Here is a 13,493-nt window from a genome sequence, read left to right as displayed (position 1 = left end):
CCTAGATCCATCATTAGAAAGTAGATTACAGGATGCACAGGGTAATCCTCGTCAGCTAGAATTAAATGATCTTCAGACATTGATAGACCAGCTTCCTAAACCCTTCATTTTGATGGGGGATTTTAATGCCAAGCACACCCTCTGGGGAGAGCCAAACTGCGACCGGTGGGGTTTAATAATAGAACAGCTGCTCGACTTAAATGACATCACTTTGATGAATGATGGTTCCCCTACAAGACATGATGTTTTTCATAATACTGACTCGGCCATTGACCTCACTATCTGCTCTTCGTCCTTGAGGTTAGATTACCAGTGGGTAGTAGACCAGAATGATCATGGCAGTGATCATTGGCCCATTCACTTAAAGTTTATGAAAAATATTCCATCTCCATGTTTACCAAAATGGAAGGTAGGGGAGGCTGACTGGGGATTATTCAAAAAATCTACTGAAGTTGATCAAGATATAAAAGATTTTCAGAGCCCAACATCCGCTTACGAGTATTTAATCAGTATATTGCTGTGTGGTGCCATGCTGTCTATTCCTCGAACTTCTGGTAAGCCTCGTCGTCCTCTAGTACCTTGGTGGTGTGATGCATGCGCCTTGAGCCGAAAGATAACAAGAACTTGCTACAAGAGATATCGTAGATATCCTTGCTTGGTAAATCAAATTATCTATAAAAGAGCTCTTGCTAAGCAAAAGAAAATATTTAAGCAGGCAAAGAGGGAATCGTTTATCAGATATATAAGTGAATTAAAATATGATTCCCCTATGTCGTTTGTCTGGAACAGAATCCGAAAGCTGCAAGGGAAATTTTCTCCATCTCCCTTGCCTATTTTGAAAATTGATGGCTTCTTCATATCTGATTCTGGAGAAGTTGCAGAAACCTTTGGTAGGCATTTCTCCAATATATCTAGTGCCCTACATTACTCTCCTGCTTTCAGGAATATTAGGGATGGTACCACGGTTGTTCCTGCTGTAAGTTTAAATTCAGAGTCGTATAATCTCCCTTTCACCATGAAAGAATTAGATCATGCAATCTCGTTATCTTCCCCAACATCTCCTGGGAAGATGATATACTGTACTCATGATTTTTAATTTGCCTAGAAGTACAAAACAATTTCTTTTAGACATTTTAAACAGTTTTTGGCTTTCAGGAACTTCACCAGAGTCTTGGAAGATATCGATTATTGTACCTGTTTTAAAACCTTTTAAAGATTCCTTCCTTCCTAAGAACTATAGGCCAATTGCTCTAACCAGTTGTGTTAGCAAGATTTATGAGAGGATGGTCAATGCTCGACTTGTGTGGTATTTGGATTCAAAGAATCTTTTATCTAATCGGCAGTTTGGCTTTAGGAAAAATAGAAGTACTTCTGACCCTTTGATGTTCCTTACTCGGGAGATACAGAATGCTTTTGCTGTGCAAAACCAGACTGTTGCAGTGTTCTTTGACCTAGAAAAAGCCTACGACACGACCTGGCGAGGGGGTATCCTTTTGCAACTTGTAGAGTGGGGTGTTGTGGGTAATTTATTCTATTGTCTGAAAGATTTTTTGTCAGAACGTTACCTGAAAGTAAGAGTGGGCTCTTACATTTCTTCTGCTTTCCCTCAGGAAGAAGGGTTACCTCAGGGAAGCGTTCTTAGTCCAACACTCTTTAATGTAGCTGTCAACGGTCTACTAGAACAAGTTCCTGTCGGGGTGCATGGTCTGGCCTTTGCTGATGATTATGCAATAATCTGTAGTAAGTCCACAGCTGTTGAAGCTTGTCAAATGATCCAGACTGCTATTAATGCTTCAACATCATGGGCCAGTGCTAAAGGGTTCAAATTTTCACCAGAAAAAACCAAAGCTATACGATTTTGTCGATTACGAAGAGTGGAAGAGATCCCTACGTTGTTTTTAAACGATTCGATTTTACCTTATGAAGATAGCATTAAGTATCTAGGTGTTACATTTGATAAGAAATTAACTTTTACTCAACATGTTAATGAAGTTGTATGTAACGTGAAAATTCGACTGAATATTCTTAAAGTTGTATCTAATTTTAACTGGGGGGCAGATCGAATTACCCTTTTGAGGATGTACCAGGTGTTATGCCTAAGCAAAATTGATTATGGTTGCCAAGTTTCTGGTTGTGCGTGCAAGACACACTGCAGAAATTAGATGTTGTCCATAATATGGCTTTACGTATTTGTACGGGAGCCTATAGAACTTCACCAATAGAAAGCCTATATGTTGAGTCCGGTTTTTCCCCCACTATTTATCCGTAGGGAGGAATTAGGCTTGAGAGCCATATCAAGAATACTTACGTCAAAGCTAAACCCTAACTATAAGTACGTTAGAGAACCAACTGACAGAGCCCCAAATAGACCAAGACTTCCAAAGCCGCTTGAGGTCCGACTAGCAAGCTCTGCCAGGGAGGTGGGATTACTTCCCCCTGCAGTAGCTGAAATTTCGCCTTCAAAGTTTCCTCCTTGGAATAGACCATGCCTAGAAATCTGCCCAATTAGGGACAGCAGGAGCAACAGTTCTGGTGAACAGTTGAGGGCAAGTTTCTTGGACCATGCTTCCGAACATGGTGATTCTCATCATATATATACTGATGGCTCGAAGGGTTCTGATGGTGTTGGTTGCTCTGTAGTGACTGGTGGTAATATCATTAAAAAGAAACTTCCTTCTAATTCTTCTGTTTTTACAGCTGAACTGCTGGCAGTTTTGACTGCTCTTAAATATATCTTTTATAGTTCTTGTACCAACAAGGTTTTTACCATTTTTACCGACTCTTTGAGTGTTTTATCTTCTCTAAAAAGCCTAGTCTCTTGCCATCCTTTAGTGCAAGAAGTACTAGATTGGTTTTATCTTTTAATTAATAGAAGAGGATTTTCTGTTGGATTTTGTTGGGCTCCGTCCCATGTTGGAATTGTTGAGAATGAGCGAGCCGACGCTGCTGCTAAGGCTGCAACTAGGCTTAGGCACATTTCCAACATGGGCGTCCCTGTATCTGATTTTAAAAGTACCATTCGATTTTAATGTAGAGACCAGTGGCAGGCCCACTGGTCTACTTTAGATAATAATCTTAAATTGAAATCGATTAGGCCTTCTGTTCATCCTTGGCCTCATAGCCGGATGGATAGAAGGTCTGAGATAGTTTTAGCTAGATTGCGTATTGGCCACACTAAATATACTCACGGGTATCTAATGACGAGTGGAGCGGATAGGCAGGTTCCTCGCTGTTCCACCTGTCATGTGGATTTGACTGTGGTGCATATTTTGGTGGAGTGCCCACATTTTGAAACCAAACGTAGAGCTTGTTTGCTGGCAAATAAGTCTCTTGCAGATATTTTAGGTGAAGGTGCTCGGGCAGAGCAAATTATGACATTTTAAAAAAATATTGGTCTTTTTTACGAATTGTAGTTTTCTTTTAATTGTTTTAGGTTTCTTGTTTGGTTTGTATGAATGAATGATTTGTATGTTAGATCGGTTGTGTGTATGTTTGTTTGTGTGACAGTGACTTTTTTTATTCTTAAGATATATATGCGCTGAATGGCCCCTCGGCTCCGGCGCTTGGCTATGTGCCAAAAATGTTATAATCTAATCTAATCTAAAACAGATCGTAGACCAACCTGCTTATTTTCTGTCGCATGTGGCTCCAACGAGCACACCAGCTATGGTGTGAGCGCGTCTTACATGTCCATTCAGCTCTTCCGTAACGGGCTGTGTGCTCATTGGCAGTAGATCAGAAATACACGCTATACGCCTATACATGTATGAGCAGAATAGTGCCAGTGTAATTTCAACTCGAAAAGCACCAACAAATATCTATATTTTTTTGGGATGCCACTGACCGTTATTTTAGTGATGGCCATCACAGCCTTCACCTATCGCGTTGAATGACCTACATTCAGGCCAAGAAATAGGTGACGTGAGCGAGAGAGGCAGTGAAAGCGTGGCAGAAGAAAAGAAATGCTCGTGGCCATTAATAAGATTAGATTAAAACGGTAGGAGTTAAAGAATTATTGCGTCCAATGTGCCGTTGGATCGTCGGAAATAGCCGTGATTGTGCGTAAATGCGCGCGTGCGCGCTTTTGTGTGTTAATATATGTGTATTTGTGTGTTTGTGTATATATGATGGCTGCTTTTCCATTGTTCCCGCAAGTCCTTTCCTCCCAGTGAAAGTTTCAAGAGAACTTGAAACCAGGTTTCTAAAGTAAAAGTGACTATTAGTTTTCAGTCGCCGGTTCCTGTATGAAGAGCAGTTACTATTTCTTTGTTTATGTCGACCGTGCCAAAGGTCATCCTGGGTTCGTGATATGTCAAGACCAGAGTTTATGGGTTGTCGCCGTGGAATGTTTTCCAAATTGCATTTTCAGTTGTTGTTTTATTTTTGATAAATTTGAATAAGTGCTGATTGATTTAGCCAGAAAAACGCACATTTTATATATATATATATAATATATATATATATATATATACATATACATACGTATATATATATTATATATAGTAGTGTATATACTATAATGTAATAACTTATAAATAAATATAGATATATAATAATATATATCTATATATATATATATATAATATATATATGTGTGTACTATATACATATATATATATATTAATATATGTATATACATTTACATATATATATATATATATATATATATATATATACGTATATATTTATAGTGTGTGTGTGTGTGTGTGCGTGACGTGCGTGCATGAGCATGTATAGAAGATGGTGTTTATATAATAGCCAGTCTGTGAAGTCAGGTAGGTTGAAAGGATGAGAAATTCAGATGGGAAAAAGACGTAGTGAAAACGCCAGCATTCGCGGTAAAATAATAGTCTGCGTTTTAAGGCGGTTTGGTTACGTGGAGAGTTGTGCTAACGAAGTTACATAATTATCATCTGCATAGTACATTAACAGTTACTGACAGACCGTGAGGTTGAGGTTTACTGAATGCTTCTCGGCCATTAAGATTAAGGGGATTCTTAATTATCTTGAGTTATCTGTCTCTTTTATTACTTAATTTTTTGTTTCTTTAAATTCGTTTTTTCTCTTGGTATTTACTTTTTTTTTATTTCTTTGTTTTTACCGACTGTCAGTCAGTTGTTCATTGACTATTCTGTGATGCATGAAAACTTTATTATTTTTTAGATTTTCTATAAGGAAAAAATATAACAGTATTTCTAAAATGCGGCTTCAGTGTTCTCATCTTGTAAACGAAGAGAAAGGTTACTTTAGCGATATTTATTTTATATTTATTTATTTTGCTGAAAGTCAAAAGTAGGCGTTATTCATTGGCAAATTATTGTTTTGTTAGGAAACTAGCTAATGAAGATGACTGCTGCGTTTAACGAGCTGAGCCGTGTGCTGCTACAGGATATTTGTAGTTTCGTAGGCCATTATGCTTTTGGAAAACTCTGGTATTTATTGTTGTCGCACGAATTCCTTAAACTTGGGGTTACAAAGCCACAAAGGAAAAGAGTTATTTTTCTTTTGCTTTTCCATTCATTATTTTTATTTTTATTATTATTGCGTTTGCCATGATTAACGCTACCGTGCGCAGTAGGTATTCAGCGTGAATAAGGTAGGAAAAGGTTAGAAGTTATTGCCAGCTACCCTACTGAAATTCAACCCTTAATCGCAGCTAATTAAGCAAAAAATTTGTAGTAGAGTTAACAATTTTATATACAAGCTTCCTGAACCAGTCATCACCAATAAATGCCCTTGAAATCGAAGTTGTGTTACAAGTAGGATATTAAATAGCCGGATTATGTACTATATGGGACGAGTATTACAAGGTAATCACATAATGGATGTGAATATTCCACCCTGCTAACATAGACAGAATGTGCCTTTATTTATGATATATATATATATATATATATATATATATATATATATATATATATATATATATATATATATATATATATATATATATACACATCGAGCTACAATGTCCTTTAATATCTAATTCGCTCTACCTCGGAATTAATATATTTTCATACATGCTTAACCGAAGGGGAATTTTTTTCACGATAATAGATTTGCCTGTACCTGGCCGCGAACGCAGGAGACATTCAAATCCAGGCACGTCAGTGAAGCTCTTCCACCCCACCACGGTAATGTGATATGACTTTATATATAATATATATATATATATATATATATATATATATATATATATATATATATATTACAAAGAGCTCCATTCTTTTGATGTCTGGAGGATCTTCATTAATGAATGCTTCTTTATTGCTGTCTTTCTGTAAGATTTCCGACTCTTATCCCTCACTGGGAATAGGTTTGTTTAAACTCTCCGGGTAAAACTTATCAACATTGATGAATTTTGTGAAGTTTCTTCCGTTCTTTATTGAACAGATGCTTTGGCAATTGATCATGAAAACGCAAACATGTTTACACGTAGTAATGCATAACCTACATATATGATAAACAATTACGTATTTATGCATAACCTATATATATATGATAAAAATTTAATATATGATAAAAATTTACGTAGTTATGCGGTGTTTTGATGTTTTTCTTTTATTTGTAGTCTAGGTATGATTATTTCCCCACCAAACTACAAACATTGAATTCGAGGCATGGCAAAAAAAAAGTCAGTTACTTGCCTTTCCTAAACTGTTTCTTAAATGCAAATTGGTGCAGGGTTATTAAAATACAAGAACGAGTTCTTATCGGAGGCAGTAATTTAATTAGAAGTCAAATTGAGAATGGGCAGATAGATGAACAACGATTGAATAAACTGTGTCAATTCATCTCCGAAAATTCCAGGCCAACTCCGACTTAGTGCACCAATTGTTTGACAAAGTCTTCGCCGATTGAAAAAAAAAATTCATTTAAAAGAAATTTTGCTATATATATATATATATATATATATATATATATATATATATATATTGATATATATATATATATATAGTGAAACGGTCACAATAAACAATTCGCACCCATTGTGGTGAACTTATTAACGCAATCAAACTGAATGTTGATGTTTTTATTGTTCATGTCTTTGTCATTTTCTCTGCTCGAAACTTTTCTTTCCTCAGCGCTTACAGAGCAGAGGTCACTCACTACGTAGACAGTGCGTTTATTTTGTTAATTGAAAGTAGTTGATTTGCGAAACCTTTTGCTTTTGACTGCTTTTTACACAAATAACTGTTTTCGTGGTTTTTTTTTTTATGCTGCATAACTTCATGTCTATGATTTTGTCTGTATTATCGTCAGGTGAAGATTCGTTTTTTTATTTTCTATCCGTGACAGTTTACGCAGAGAAAAAGAATTACTTGGGTTGTGTGACTTCGTCGTCGTCTCAGATGTGTAAGTTGAAAAAAATAGGAAGAAGCTGTATGAATTAAATTTTGGTTGTGATAGTATATGTGAGAAGTTTGAAAATGATGGGAAAAGTGGTTTATAACGTTTATCGAGTTAAAAGAAGCTTATGCTAGAGTTGAAGAGAGGTAATGTGGAGGTTGCTGAGACTGCGTACTTTTGAATGCTGTATAGAAGGAAAATAGGGGTATATGTATATTTATGTATATGTAATATGTATGTATATATGAATTTATATATACACATGTGTATGCGTATTGGTGACATTCAAATGAACCACTTATTAAAAAAAAAGCCGCAACACACAGAATTACCCAATTAAACAATTTGTTTTCGAGTTTACTTGTTTATTTAAACAAATAAACAAGTTAATTCGAAATCGGGATAAATATTAGTTAATACACAATCAAATTTTTAATATTTAATTTGTGAAAAGAAGTCTATGGCAATAACACTCCACATCTGAAATGGACGGTGTTATTCTTGTAGTACTATAAAAAAACAAAAAAAGTTCGACAGATTTAAACTGATAGATTGTTTTCGTCTTTGGGTAAAAACCCTGCTGCCACATTTACCAGTATCCAGTTTTAAATACCTTACTTTATAACACATGAATCAATAAATCAGCAGTTTAAAGTTTTTAGCATGTTTTGCTGGACCTTAAGCGTTCACATATTGTGATTATAATTTTATTTGTAAATAAAATGAGAAATCGCATTTATAAACGTGACATCTGTTTCAAAAAACGTTGCCACTTTTCCTGTTACCTTTGACAGGCGATAGGTCGGTGGGCCAAGCCTATTAAACCATGAAGTTTAAAGGAATTATCTCTTAAGCTACCCTTTGGATAAGCCCCACCGCCCGGTCTAGCTGAGAACTCTAGCGCCAAAAAGAATGACTTCTTGCTTTAACAATAGTCAGTAGGAAAATTAATTTATTCCTACAGAAAGCACGATGTGAACTGGGGCAAATGCAGTTAAGCATTACGAAAACTTGCAAACAGGCGATGCTGCAAAGGATAGCAGTTATTAAAGTAAGATCATCTGACGACGAAGATTCTTCGTAATGTACATTTTGTAAAGGATCATATTATTACAATTCTTGCGATAATTATTGTAAATAATTTTTTTTCTCCCAATGGTGAGTTTATGTGCAACAACCTTATAAAAAGTAAAAATTGTTACACGCATTAGACCGTGAGTGAAAAGGAAATGAAATTTAAGTAAATCATAACTTGATGAATTAGAATGAGGGGGAAACCTAAAATGAAGAGCAATGAAATCCAAAATATTGCAAACTTGTTTAGGAAATGAATAGTATGGTAGACGGAAAATTCAAATAATAAAAAAGAATAAATAGAAGTAATCTACTGGCAAGATTATAAGAAAATGTCATAAGACATACATACTGAATGGCAATTGCCGATTTTTATTACTTTTAATGAAAAACATCATATAAAATATGTAGTATAATAAGAAAAATATAAGGGTATAAGTCATAACAAGTCTCACAAGTAATAACCAAATAAAATAGGGATCGAGTTTACGGATTAGGATTTATATGGTCAGTTTCATTAGCTACTGTCCCAAATAATTCCCTCGTTGGGAGATAGCTGAGACTTAAAATAAGTGGGAGATTTAAAGGTGAGGACTAAGAAGGGGAAGATTTAAAGGTTAAGAGAGAACTGGCAACAGGGTTTTTCTCAAGGAAGTAAACAATCTATCAGTTTAGATCTGTCGGACTTTTTTTTTTTTATAGTGAAGGGTTCTGGTGATAGAAGTTCACTCTCGACGTGGTTCGGAAGTCACGTAAAGCCGTTGGTCCCGTTGCTGAATAACCACTGGTTCCATGCAACGTAAAAACACCATACAAACAAAACAAACAAACAAATACTAGTGAAGAGAAATACTTTATTTCGTGAATGAAGAATAGCTGTATAGCACTGGTTGTTTTTCTTGAAGTGGATTGAAAATGAGCTTACAACAGGTTTTAAATGATAAACACACACAGACACACACACACATATGTATAGTATATATGCTATATATGTGTGTGTATATATATATATATATATATATATATATATATATAGAATATATATTTATTTATTTATTTATGTCTTTAAAACTGCTTATTTAGCCAATTATTGGATGGATGACCGTAATCATTGCAACGCCAAGTGACAAAATATGTACGAGACAGTTTGTGCGTACATTTCTAACTGTGCTCCTGTTTTCCTGTTGAAAAAATACAGTGGGTTGGCAGCTCAGAAAATGAATAAAATTAGCAATATGCAGGACACATTGAATTTGTTTAAATGATTTCTTTCTAACTGCACTTAAGATCGAGCTCATACAAAACTCACACATTGAAAATGAGAGTTTAAAGAAAATTTCTTCACAGAATGACAAAATTTTTTTAAATCATTCTTCTTCTTCTTCTTCTTCTTCTTCTTCTTCTTCTTCTTCTTCTTCTTCTTCTTCTTCTTCTTCTTCTTCTTCTTCTTCCCAGCTGGTTCCCGTTTTTTATATGGGGTCGCCGTTTCGGATGAGCTGTTAGTTCGGCTCATTCCATTTTTAGGTTTTGGCACAGATTTTTACAGCCGGATGCCCTTCCTGACACCAACCCTCCCTATTTATCCGGGCTTGGGACCGGCATTCATAAGGACTTACATGCCCCCAGGTGTCTATTTCACAGCCACATGGATTTTTAATATTCTTTCATTTTAAAAGTGAAGATTCTTGGTCACATCGTACTTTTTTTGTACATTCTTATGCTTTTATCCAGGGCTTTGTATGGTACTGATTGCGGGATGACAGGTTATGTAACTAGGCAACAAGTTTTAATCGATCTTCAGGTAATACTGGCTACATGAGCCTGTGTAGGTATATAGTGCCGTCAGTGTAGTAATGGCTGTACAGCATCCCTTCACACTCTTCCTTGCTCTTATTTGAACTTCTTTTTAGCTCTTATGATTTTATTTCTTCTACCATTCTTATTCTTTTCTTCATTACCTTAAGAAGCATTCATGTTATGGATGAGGGAGCTAGCAAACCTTGGAACGTGTTCCTAGTTTTAAGACAACATCCTGTACTTCACAGTATTGTTCTCCTTTGGTGTTTATATTGTGGGGTTTTGTCCTTTTAAAGTGTTCTTGCCTTATACTATAGGAATCTGTATCATAGAGTATTGCTTTCTGGTTGAAACTTGCGGAGAGGCTGTATAATCCTGGATTACATTAAGGAAAGTGCAGATCCCTACCAGTTAATCACCTTTGAGCAGGAGGCTCTGCTGTTCTTCTCCACACATCTATGCAGAGCAAACTTCACTTTGAAGACAAAATTTCAATGATCTTACAGTCTGCTGTATTTTTCTTCCACTAGGACCGAGATTTGATCTTGACAGCTTCCCATTTTTTTTTTTATCTTCAGAGTCTCTAATTTTGACTGCCCCCGATGGGCCAGTGTAGATCAACCAGACGTCAAAAGAAAAACCATAGAAGATCTCATACGGCTGTATTATTTGCGACAGATTTAATTACATCTTCTGACACCCACCTGTATAATATTCCTGGCATGTCGTAGTGGATACCTAGTAAAAAATAACTGCTACAGAATCTCGTCTGAAGTGGAAAAAATGATTTTACTTCAGCGAGAACACGCTCCTCAAAGCTAAAAAGAGGCAAGCCGCAAAAGCCATCGGTTCAGTGATGCAAAAAAGCTTGTGGTTTACTGAAGAAAATCGCAAGGAAATGCTACTGATAACAAAAAAATGATAGTTCTTTAGAAGTTAAAATAAAGTATGAACTAATAATGGTAAATCAACTGAAGTACTTTATGAAAAAGGGCTAAGCTTGATTCTACCATATTCTCATCATCGCCATCATATTTAAGACTGCTACTTTTTCATACATTTTGTCAGGATTTTTGTAAGAGTCTCCCACTTGGCCATGAAACGACATAAAAGATTATATAAAGATAAAGAATTAGAATGGCAGAAAGTCTTATTAGAATTGAAGACTAAAAACTGATATCCGCGACGCCGAAAATCTGCGAAAAAAACATTAATAAATAACATATACCGTAAAAACAATTTGAGTAAAACCATTTGGGAAATTGAAAGTTAAAATACAATGGATAAACTAAAATAAGCAGTCAGAAAAAAACGGCCAAAATACAATGGATAAACTAAAATAAGCAGTCAGAAAAAACCGGGCAAACGCTGGTTATTGGTTACGAGGGAAAAAGCCATGCTAAAACCGGAGAGAAATTAAAAAAAAAAAAAAAAAACACACACACACACACACAAAGGAACATTATACTTAGGTACATTGACCGTAGTAGGCTACTACCAGGGTAGAAAAAGGCGTGGTGCAAGCAACCCATCCCAAATGGAGCGCCTCAATGGCGTGGTTGGTTTGGTGTTTGCTTCTCACTTCGGTGGTCGCGGGTTCGATTATCGGCCATTCCATTGAGGAGTGAGAGATGTGTATTTCTGGTGATAGAAGTTCAATCTCGACGTGGTTCGGAAGTCACGTAAAGCCGTTGGTCCCGTTGCTGAATAACCACTGGTTCCATGCAACGTAAAAACACCATACAAACAAGCAACCCATCCCAAATGGCTTGGGAGAATGAAATTAGCACCCTCATTTAAATATATACAAATATACGTGCATTCATATTTTTGTTTTTAAGTAAAGTTCACTAAACAATAAGCCATGTATCTATTGAGGGTCTCATGCATTCTTGATGCATTTCACAAATAACTCCTGTACAATTTCTATGTAAGGGTCAATTTAAATTCAGACCACTTCAAGTTAGTTAATATACCTCATCCATTCCACTGGAAAGTTTTAGCTTTCTTCTCATTTTTTCAAGATTTTTATTCCTTAATTGCGGTGAACTCTGTTTATTAAACATGAATAAGTACTTTTTTCTTTTATAGAGTTACTATTCCTTTCTGTGTTGGTGTGTGTGTGTGTTTTTTATTTTTATTTTTTTTTCTTTCACCTGTTTAGCATGGCTTTTTCCCTCGTAACCTATGGACCAACGTTTGCCCGGTTTTTTCTGACTACTGATTTTACAGTTTATCCATTGTATTTTAACTTTCAATTTCCCGAATACTTTTACTCAAATTGTTTTTACGGTATATGTTATTTATTAATCTCTTTTTTTCGCAGATTTTCGGCGTCGTGGATATCAGTTTTTATACTTGAATTGTTGGAGATATGTTTTTACCGGAGAGATTTAGACAGGCTATTTTTATGACATTTTTCTCATCAGTGGATTTTGAAAGATACCTTCTCATTTCATTTTTAATCAAACCATTTATTTACTGCATTTACGCGCTGCTTTTGTGTGTGTGTGTGTGTATGTGTGCACGCAATGAAAAGGCGGGCTTTCTTCCTCTTGTATGTTTTCCTACGATAGAAAGATTTTATATTTTAATTCTCATGTTCAAATACCTCGTTTTTTTACCCCAGAGGTTTGTCGATAAAAGCTTCGTATTGTGAGGGAACCACTCATTTTGAAGTTTTCATGATTTTTTTTTTTTATAATATATATATATATATATATATATATATATATATATATTATATATATATATATATATATTATATATATATGTATGTAGTATGTATGTACATATATTGTAATGGATCAAGAGTTTTGTATGTTTAATTTTTTATGTACCCCTTTAACTGTTCAGCCGAGTGCTTGTTTTTATCTAGTCTATCCCCTATACTCTTCTTTTTGTTTGTAATTGCCGCTTTTATCTTTATCCTTCTCTCCCTTTCCCTACTCTTACATATAACTTTCTCCTTCAAAACCTGTCCTGCCGTCCTTTCACTGAGAGGAACACAAGAGACAGGAAACCGGACGTAAAGTGTCAACTGTTGAATTTACTTTTGAGTCTCTCCTTTTATTCACTCTATAGTGTATAGAGCCGTTTGCTTTTTGAAAGACGTGGGAAAAGGAAGCGGGATAGGGAGACCTAGGAAGAGTTCGGTAGATGTTTTGTAAGAGACAGAAGAGATTAGGCAGACCTGTTTATTCAGGAGTGTGTGAGAGAGTGCATGTATTATTGAGAAGACACTCTTTGTAGGGGGACTGGATGTCCTTGTT

General features: G+C 35.6%; 1 long non-coding RNA gene across 2 annotated transcripts in view; it reads left to right on the top strand.

The window, feature by feature from the left end:
- LOC135211241 (uncharacterized) overlaps window positions 1-13,493 on the top strand; it is a 191,284-nt gene that overhangs the window by 72,949 nt on the left and 104,842 nt on the right. Inside the window, exon 1 of one of the 2 annotated variants that reach the window (XR_010313648.1) lies at window positions 3,678-3,997. The exons of the other annotated variant lie outside the window; for it this stretch is intronic. This is a non-coding gene — a long non-coding RNA (uncharacterized LOC135211241). Of the gene's footprint in view, window positions 1-3,677; window positions 3,998-13,493 lie in introns of those variants that run through there. 2 annotated transcript variants of the gene reach the window in all.

This window comes from Macrobrachium nipponense, chromosome 4, assembly GCF_015104395.2.
Source record: "Macrobrachium nipponense isolate FS-2020 chromosome 4, ASM1510439v2, whole genome shotgun sequence".
Taxonomy (NCBI): Eukaryota; Metazoa; Arthropoda; class Malacostraca; order Decapoda; family Palaemonidae; genus Macrobrachium; species Macrobrachium nipponense.
The sequence above is the reverse complement of the archived record's forward strand: the minus strand, read 5'-3'. Positions and strand labels throughout refer to the sequence as shown.